The following is a 7,398-nucleotide window of genomic DNA, read 5'->3' on the forward strand; positions in this document are numbered from 1 at the left end:
GGAATGACAATAGAGGCCTTTGTCATTCATAAGTGGAAGAAGTTTTAAACCACCAGGACTCTTCCTGGAGCTAACTGAGTGTCTAAACTGAGCGATCACAGGAGAAGGGTTAGAGAGAGAGAGAGCAGTCCAGAGGGGCAAATATCTCTTCGGTGTGAATGCAAGGCATCATGTTTGGATTAAACAATCCACAACTCATCCACAGGACAATGCAATCCCTACAATAAAGCACGGTGGTGATGACATTGTGCTATCTGGAAGTTTTTAACCATCAGGAACTGGCAGACTGGTCAGGATAGACAAAGAGATGTATTCAGCGATGAACAGGGACATATTTGATTAAAACCTGCTCCATAGCATTCAGGCTGGAACAACAGTAGATGTTTCAGCAAGCCAATGAGCCTATCACCCAAACCACACAGCCAAGACATCAAAGGAGTAGCTTCAGAAGAAATGTACTGTATGTATGTTCTAGAATGGCCAAACCAGAGTCCACACTTGAATCTGATATAGCATCTCTGGAAAGATCTGAAAATGGCTGTGCAGAGAAGTCTCCCATCCAGTCTGATGAAGAGTGGATTGTGGTCGAAACAGGAATGGGCAGAAAACACCCCAAGGATATGTGTGTTAAGCTTGTATGATAGGTGTTTTAAGCTTTTGGTATCATAGTTATAATAACTTGAGTCCATATTTGATGCCAAACATGACGGACATAGTGTTCGGCAAAGGCTGTGGAGATGTAACATAATGTAATTTCTTTTTTTGTTGTTTTTTGTCATGAGTAATTAAATTATCAACTGCTGAATGGATCTCTTTCTCTATTTTGACCAGTCTGCCTGTTCCTCCTTCTTGAAAACTTCCTCATTGTGCAATATCATCACCATCCCCACTGTGCTTGGTCTGGCCTGAAGATGAAGTGTGCCTGGTTTATTCCAAACATACCTGGCATTCACAGCAAGGAGATACCTGTCCCTTTGGAAGGTGTTCCTCTCTGCACTGATGAGCTGTCAACAATGGGAGTGGAATTCCAGGCAAAAGATATCCATACAGCACCAATTGGAAAGAGAATTTAACATAACTAAATGCAGAAAAAGTGCTGAACTGTGATTATGTTTCAGATGCAATGCATAATGTTCTTTCTGTGCCTCTAAAGGTGCTGAGGTTTTTGTGTTGGTGTAATTGGAGAGTTTTAATTCGGTCCTCCAAAGTTAAGATGTTTCAACATGTACTGTAGATACTCCATCACTCTTTACTGTGGTTTACTGTTACCTACTCATGTTTTAACTGGGACTGATTCCAATACTTGCTGATGGATGGATGGATGGATGGATGGATGGATGGATGGATGGATGGATGGATGGATGGATGGATGGATGGATGGATGGATGGATGGATGGATGGATGGATGGATATTCAAATATCATTTAAGTAGCTTAAATGCTAAATAATGGCTGCCCCATATGGTTCCTAAGGGAGTAAATGTCAGTTGTTCTAGGTTTTCTTAAACCTGGAAAGTTAATGTTTAAGTTTTTACGCTACAAAAAAAGAGACATTTATTTGGATGCTGTGGGTTTGACATGAGCTATCAGTTAATATTTCCAGGATTCTTTTATATTATCCATAATTAGTTTCAAATAACCTTAATGGGTGGCACAACCTTCAAGGCTGAGAGATCTCTTCCACTTCTCTATTAGTATGTGCATCTGCACTGTATAGTTGAGATGTTTCTAAAGACATGAAAGAAGGCATCAATTCCACTGGATGAATAATTAACCGGTTATTTTTACCCCTTTGGGGGCATGAAGCGGCTGCCAGTATATGTGCAGACAGGTGAGAGGATTGCTCACTGTATAAACGATGGCATTGAGTCAGAGGATCTCATGGCTTCATTGGCATGCGGCCAAGCTTGTTAGTAAAAGGCTCTATGAGCGGCTTGTAATGAATTCTGAGTTTCAATTTTGAAAGATTACAATTCAAAGGTATTTTGAGTTCAGGTTTCATCCTTCAGTTCTGTTCTTGTAAATAATGTCACTATAAACACTCAGGAAGCATCTAATAAAGTTTTTGTGTTTACTCTGCTTTCAGTTAAGCTTTCTCTCTGTCAGCAAAATAAAACAGTGTCATAATAAGGAAAGCACACAAAAGTCTAAATATCTGTTTTGTGAAATTAAGCAGGCCTTATGGTTCATAGGTCAGCCTTTGCAAAGAAAAAGCTGAATCACTTTTCTTGCACTGTCAACATGTACAGTTTTCTCTCCAAATTAATTTATGCATAAAGAGAAGAGGATGAAAACAGGCTGGAAAACGTATGCAGGCACTTTTAATTACACATATTTTAATCCCCCTGTCAAAATAGCCACTCTTAGCAATCTTGGTAAGCAAATTTTAGCTGGACACTTTTTAGAGCTCCATTCCTCTTGTAATAAAGGAGGGCAGGCATCCCAAACCTTAGAGTATCTCAGTGGGGAGAACTGAAAGTGTCACCATTGGTTATTTTCAGCGTTTCTTTCATGAAACCCATAAATAATCCTAGTTCATTTTATAGTCAGAGTGCTAGCTGCATGTCACAGCTGTTAGAATAGCCTTGTCTCCTTTGCAAGGCTTTTAGTGTAGGAGGCGTGTTTATACCAGCGGTCATGCTGAGGCAGCCACCATAGGAGTTTGCCCACGCTCCCCTCTCCACTTGTGCTGTCTGTCTCTTTCAGCACCCAAGCTGTCAACCATCTTCACAGGGAACATACAGGATTAAGGGTGCCAGGAGTGGACATAATTTTACAATACAACGGAGCAAGTTATGCTGATTTTTTCCCAAGCTGTTAAGAGAATTATGTTGTAAGCTTGACACCTTTGCTATTAGATGACAAATATAGAGGCAGAAGCAAAAAAAAAAACTTCATGGAGAAAAATACTTGGGCTTAAGCAACATCTCATTTCCCTCCAGAGCCACTGCTAAGACGATAAAATCTGGAATTTGACCACCTGACTCTGTCAGCAACAGGTTGATATTCTAGCGCCACAAATGGGATCTCAGGGCAATGGGTCTCCATGATATGAACACAAGTTTATTGCTCACTCACTTGATTACTAACAGCAGGTCTCCTTGCAGAACAACAAGAGAAACAATTCACGAATCTTCATTTTTCTGCTGACTAAGTATTTAAATGGAATCAAATGCCACCTGCACAATTGCTCATACTTTCATATAAATCAGTCTCTCTCAATAAGTTCTTCAAAGTAAAGGTCATGCTGAATATTGGAAATAATTGAAGTTCTTATTACAATCAAACAAATATCAAGTTTGTTGCCTACATTTCATTCTAATATATTAATGATGAACAAAAATAAGACAAATTTCTATTTGTTGACATTTGATCAATGTATTTATTTTCCAAAGAAATATCCTCCCCAAATCTATCAGGGCTTTTTTTTTAAAGATGTAATAAAAATATATAAAATAGATTTCCATTTTATTACAGTAGCATAATTGGACACTGTAAAATACAAAGAGTTTAATAAAAATATATGCCTTACTTAGTATGCACTGAAAAACACAAGATTCAGATTAATGGAAGAATTCAAGTACAACAACAGAGCTCATCTTAAAGTTGTGCTGAAAGAAAAAAACAGAAAAAAAAGATGTGTAAGTTAAAATATAACATAAATATATATAAAATATAAGAGCTGCGTTTAATAAGATAAGAGTAGCTCAAATAACTAAGATCTGCAACCAAGGCATGCTTAATGCTATATCTGAACACACAACCATGCATTAAAGGAACACATACTGACTGTCAGCTACAGTAAGAATAGGAAGCTAGGGTTATAGTTCACACAAATCAAACCAACCACAGACAATCAGGACTAAACAATACATGGTCCAAGGAATCTTACAGATTTTAGTGGCAATATCAAAATGCTAAGATCAAAATTTGGAATAATCTACATGAAATCATGGACCCTTCCTGCCTTGCAGCAGCAGTTGAGGCTGGTAGTGTTACAGTGTGTAAATTTTCCATATACACTCTGGGAACCTCATTATAAAATGAGCTTAATTAAACACTGCAGCCTATTTTAGCATTCTTGCTGATCTTGCTAATCCCTACATGAACAAGTTGTACTGATCATTTCATGACATGTTCTAGCAGGATAATATGCCTGGTCACCAATTTCTGATAATCTCAAACCTTTTTCTTACATGTTACAAAAAAACATTTAAAATGTGATGGAACATTAGATTTGCAACATGGATGTACAGCATACAACATCCTGATAAGTTTTTTACTGCCAGGTCAATAGAATCTCTGATGCTTTGATGCAACTGAAAGTTTTTCCTTCATGTTTATTGTTTTAAATATTTTTTAGCTGCATAAAGTAGAAAGAAAAGGAAAACAGCAGCACTTAGTGAAATATACTAAACTACTTTGCTTGCAGTATCACACCCATGCCTCTTCAGTATGTTTTCCTCTTAGCATTTGTTGTGTTGAATAATATATCCAATAGACCTATACAGTAACATCAGTTCTCCGTAAATCTAGGAGTAGATGAATATTATTATTACAGATCATTACAAACTGTTATAATATCCTGTCCTTCCCATTCTGTTATTGTGTCAGGTCTTGATAAACCTAGAATCTGTAACTATCAGACTGAAAATGCGCTTTATATAAATAATTAGCATCAATTACTGAAACCTGAAATAAAGATTTGCAAATAGGCTCGAATATGATTAATCTTTTATTGCAGTGCCTTAAATTCACAGAGAGAAAAAAGAAAATCAATTCTCCAATTGGAATACACTTTTTCATTGTATTTAATTGAATGTTTTAAATGAGCGAAAGTGGCTCATTAGTTCTCATGCTCTTATTACATTTTACAATCCTTTTTTTCCCAATCTATACAGACATTTGTCTTCTATACCATTTCATTTCATGGAGCTTATTTAATGTATTTCTCTTTGCGCTATCTCTTTAAAGTGCCCAGAGTACTGGGTCCTCTCTTAATTAATGTTTTTTTTTTTTTTTATTCAGCACCCAGGTTTTCTTCTGGATTTTGTTATGCAAGTCTTCAGCAGAGATTGAGGAAGGTTAATTTTGCATCCCCGAGACCATTTCTACATTGAAAGGGTCTAAGTTCCCTTTCCAGATGATAAGATCATGGAAAGTTCCAGACAGAGGCCAGCAGGGGCCAGCGTCCTTGTAAAACCAGTTATGGCCCCTGTAATTCATGATTTTAAAAGAGGCTTGAAGACTTTTTTATTTAAGCAAGCCTATTCTGCCTCCACATGATTTTTATGTTGTTTATTTTTATCTTTGATTTTATTGACCACATGATTTTTATGTTGTTTATTTTTATCTTTGATTTTATTGACCACATGATTTTTATGGTTGATTTTTTATCTTTGATTTTATTTGCACTGTGTAGCACTTTGAGATTTTTCTTAATGAAAAGTGCGGTCCAAATTGGATTTATTATTATTATTATTAATTGCCCCTGTACTAGAGGCTTAGTACTAAATCTTCTTACTTTTGCACTTTCAGCTTTAGTTATATTGAGACAACTGATCTTTAAAAAGCCTGACATGCTAATTCCAATTTTGAACAATACCAATATTTTGTTTTTGATAGTTTTTATAGGATTTCAAAACACTTTTAATATTTTAACCTTTTTATTGAAGAAAAAAAGATATGTGAAGCGGCTTTTGTTTTAACTGCACAAAATAACACCTTCAAATATAAATGACATGTTTAGAGCACTGAGAGTGGCTGATTATTATTATTATATTATTATACCTTAGCAGAGTTAGATAACGTTGCTGCTTAAGATCAAAGATCTCTCAAATTAAGGAAATTGAATCTGATAAATCTTTACAACTCTACTTTTTAATCTGCTATGTCTGGGGTTACTCCATATATGAAAAGATTATCTTATGCTCTTTTTTGTTACATACTATTGTTTTATGCCCCCATTAAAAACAACTATTCCCACCTTGGTTCATCTGGTAAAATTGATCTAGAACCATCACTGAATACTATAACCATAGGTCCTCATCTAGTCTGTAGGCCGGTGACTAAAGTTGCCTCTTAATAGGGGTATATTCATACCACAGGAAAGTAAAAAAAAACTCATACATAAAAATTAAATGTTAAAAGCTGAAGTAAAACGTAAAATGACCATAAGTTACATTTGTTTTAAAAGTATTGTAAGAGATACCTGCAATTTTACCATTTGGATTTCCTTTCCTTGAGTTAGATTTCTTTCATCAGTGAACTCAACCTGAAGATTTTAAGTGTTCTTTTTAAGGTCATGCTATAGAAAGAGATCCATTTCAAAGCTTTTTACATATCTATGACAGGAGTGCCAGTGACAGTAGATAATGCATTACAGATTCTTTACAATATGTTCCACCGTTTAGCCTCTAAAATGGGCCTCCCTGCTCTTCGGCAACATCTGAGATTCCATTATGCAAACCAGCAGTCACCGTCTCCTCCCCTGAAACCTGAAATGTTGCTCTCCCTGTCACTTGCCTCAGCACCAAATTGGCTTATCCAAGTTCAGTATTTAAATATTTTGGCCACCCTTTTTCATCTCCACCTAAACTCACTGAACTCTGTTCAGTGACATTGTAATCTTTTTTTTCATTTCCAAACATTATCCGTCCTCAGCATAAAGTAATTTAACCTACCTCAGGATGAAACAGAAATACTCTGTCTGGTTGTTCTAAACCGGTGGCACGTTTAAGCCCAGTAGGCCTACAGTGAAACATGCAACCAACAATATATTGTAAAGCTTCATGCGATCAGTCTATCAAGCACAAACATATGTCCTCCAATGATGGAAAACGTGATATATAGTGACAGTTATGTTAAATCTTAAATGGGCATAGTTTGTGTTTCTCTAAGAATATGCTATCTTGCTGAATTCAGTCAAAGGTAAATTTGATTTTATTAGCATTAATATGGTCCAAGGTATAACCTTCAACTTTATTAAGTGAAACCTGCTAAATTTGCCAAATGTGAGAGTTATACTTTTTGGATTGGTACGTCATGAGATTATCTTAAAAACATCTTTTCAGTACAAGCTTGAACAGGGAGGGGATTCATCTACTTGTAGAAAAATGACCCTAAACAAACAACCAAAGTTATGGTTTAGATTAAAGCACATGTGGTATGGATATTATTTTCAATCAAATATATAATTTAAAAGTAAGTGCTGAAACTGAGTAAAAGATCTGTGGCTTTACTTAAAAACGTGTTTTCTCAGCTGCTCCCCAACAATTCTGAACTTAAGCTATTATACAAATTACAAAGGACAAACATTTCTTATCCTAAAAACCTTGCAGCAAAAATGTTTCTGTATATTCAGTTTTACTAATTAAGACAATTTTATCCTATAGTTTTG

This window comes from Cyprinodon tularosa, unplaced genomic scaffold (genome assembly GCF_016077235.1).
Source record: "Cyprinodon tularosa strain WSP-4 unplaced genomic scaffold, ASM1607723v1 ctg14, whole genome shotgun sequence".
Classification (NCBI taxonomy): domain Eukaryota; kingdom Metazoa; phylum Chordata; class Actinopteri; order Cyprinodontiformes; family Cyprinodontidae; genus Cyprinodon; species Cyprinodon tularosa.